Raw genomic sequence first — 3,372 nt, forward strand, 5'->3', positions numbered from 1 at the left:
ATTGTGGCTCTTGTTGAGTTGGCATTGATTTCCGTCGCTGCGTGCACCACACACGTCACTGCTCACATAACTGACCCCACTGTGAATAATCACAAAGATATAAAGTCAACATTAAGCCTACACTATACTGCCACCAGTATGTGGCATTTCAACTGCCAGAGAAATGAATGGAAATGACTGATGGACAAAGATCAACATTCTATTGATAACCGGGTGATGTGAGAGTGTTCTGCGAATATCAGACGACAACTGTTTCTAAACGTAAAGTGCAGTGGAACTCAGGCCTCTGTCTCGCCCCTCTCTCCTCACGCCCTCTGACCTGTACGTGTTCTCTTTTATATTTGGGGCCTTGGGCCCTGAGAAAGAGAGAAAAAGATAGAGACCTACTAACATCTACAATCATAATCCTGCGCTGCGAATCAGAAACATCAGCCTCGGTGTGATATAGAAAAAAATTGAAATATTTTGTGTATAATATTTTGAATTCCGTTAAACAATCGTTTCGAGATAGTTGGCCTACACTTACACAGTATATTTATAGAATAGGCATTTTCATGTTTGGTCAAGTGATGGTCGGTCGTCTTTTCTGGCTGCGGTTGCATGTGCAGTTGTGAACGGGTATGATTTGTATGATTCAGATGAAATAAAGTCTGATTCTTTCTCAGTACTCTCTAGACCGATGGTTTACTTTCATAGCTATAATTGTAGGCCTCCGTGTGTAATCACATTCTGATCTAATTTCGAACAAAAACATTCATTACGAACAGCAACTATTTGTGAGAATATTTTTTGGTAGGATATAGTTTGACATGCGTGTTGGCTTGAGGGACGCGCATTTCCAATTCATCTTTTTAATAATGTGTTTTATAAAACAAATAAATGGCATAATTCGAAAACTGTTGTTCTTTATAATTTCAATGTACCAAATATATCCGATTGTTATAAACGAATGTAGGGGCCTATCACTAAATTCAAAGAGCTATCTTAAATAAAATCAGATTAGGAATTAAGCCTAAACTTCTTTTTTTTTCAATGGTAGGCTATATTTTCAGATTTAGGTTTATATTAATGCAATGTATTTATTTAATCTTAAACTGACTGGCAGAGAGTGAAACATCCCATAACCAAATCATAAATGTAGAAAGCCTATTAACTTGAATACCACTTAACATTTTTGAAAAATCTTTTCTAATACTCATCACGTGCTGTTTTGTACAATTTAGTTGTCTTAAGCAACATCTAAAATACTATGATTTTAAAGAGATTTTAGTTTAGGAATTTATAATTGCAGATAATATAACCTATATTTCATCTCTGTGTGTAGAAATCGAATAAAGTACACTAATAGTTGAAGCCTACATTGTTTGAAAAAAAAAAAGGCAAATGAATCAATTCAAATTATTTATTGACCTTATCACAAATATTTGTCTCAAACAGAATGATTGTTTTGAACTTGCCATATTTATATTTTACTTAAGACTTCTAGAACATAATCTCAGTCGATAAATAGAAGGTTAGGTCAGGCCTATGTGATAGGGCCTGTCATTTCACTCCAGTAGGCATGTTTTCAACTCTCCAACAGTGAGAGTATAGAAGCTGAGTAACCAAACAAACTGCTCCATGTTAGAACTAACATTATAGAACTAAGAAGCTGAGAGAGACATAGACAGAGGTAAAATACATGCCTTTTTGTGGCCATGGTTGGACTACACTGTCCCATCCTTACTTCTACATTTCCTCTATCAAGTCATAAAAAAAAACGTTTTAGTCATTTTGCAGACACTCTTATCCAGAGCGATTTAAAGGAGCAATTGGGGTTAAGTGGCTTGCTCAAGGGCACATCAACCGATTTTTCAAGTAGTCGGCTCTGGGATTCGAACCAGCGACCTTTCGGTTACGCCAGTAACTGGTCCAACGCTCCTAACCGCTAGGTCTTTATGGAGGAAGTGGTTCCAAGTGTTCCAGCACTCCACAGCTTTGTCCCACACACCTACAGCCAGACCAAAGGGAATGAGTGTGTGTGTGTGTGACTGTGTGTATGTCTGTGTGGTAGCAATGGACAAGGTCAACCCATTTCTCTGCAAACAATCACATCACACAGGGTAAGTCACATTCCTGCCCCCCTCTCGCTCTCCCCCACCCCCTTCGGTCAGGTGGTCTCTCTCATGTCCTATTTTGTGGAAAAGAGAGGGACCCTCACATGATAAACTACACGCGGTCCTGATTGGATTCCAATGAGAGATGCCGAATGGCACAGAGACTCAAGGAAGTGTTGTTTCACTGTGTTATTACTTTATATTGGGGTTGGAATGCGGAACATAGTTTTCTGGCACCAGATCCCAGGATGCAACACACACTTTGTTAGCACACTCTACTGTCTATTAGCACACACTACACGATTGTTCAATAAAACAACATCACTACTGTAAATGACTCGTTTTATTAGTCTGTGTGTGCAGTGTGTTCCTCAGACAGGGCTAGTCTCTTCTAGGGTCACTGTCCTGATAGAGATGTGTCTGGCCCTCCATCGCCCTCTAGTGTTGGCCCTCTGCTCTGACAGACACAGCAGAACAGGGACTAACATCACAAAAGCACACAGAAACACGGTGCTCAAATTCTGAGGAGTTCCAAACCATCAGGTCACACACTCCTAAACTCTTCTAAACACGCTCACACACACAGACGGCAGAGTTTCTCTGCAGAAAAATGCCCATTATTTTATCCGCTGGCATTTGACCAATAAAGTCGCAGGTGCCGAGTTTGAGGGGACAGAAAGGGCCTGGGGTTAGGGTGAGAGGGGGGCACAGAGGTGTCCATGTGGTAACATTAACATTTAGGATACCAGCCTCTGTGCCTGCGTGTATGTCCAGAGAGGAACATTTCACTCACAGGCGTCACTCTGAAGTGTTACTAAACACAAGTGACCTTCTTTACGCACTGATGGCCATTGGCCACACGAGAGAGATGGAGAGAAAGAGAGCGAGCAACAGAGAATGGCTTAGAGCTTGAAATGAACTACTATGAAATGAACTACTACAGGATTAACTACTTTATGCATTAAGACCTCATATTTTCCATATACTGCTTGCTGGCCTAGACATTATCCTCCTCACCTAGACGCCATAATCCTCATCCTCACATAGACAACATTATCCTCCTCCTCACATATCATTATCTTCCTCCTCTCCTAGATATCATTACCCTCCTCCCCACCTAGACATCATTATCATCCTCCCCTCCTAGACATCATTATCTCCTCCTCTCCTAGATGTCATTATCTCCTCCTCTCCTAGACATCATTATCCCCCTCTCCTAGATATTATTATCTCCCTCCTCTCCTAGACATTATTCTCCTCCTCTCCTAGACATCAT

Source organism: Oncorhynchus kisutch, linkage group LG3 (genome assembly GCF_002021735.2).
Source record: "Oncorhynchus kisutch isolate 150728-3 linkage group LG3, Okis_V2, whole genome shotgun sequence".
Classification (NCBI taxonomy): Eukaryota; Metazoa; Chordata; class Actinopteri; order Salmoniformes; family Salmonidae; genus Oncorhynchus; species Oncorhynchus kisutch.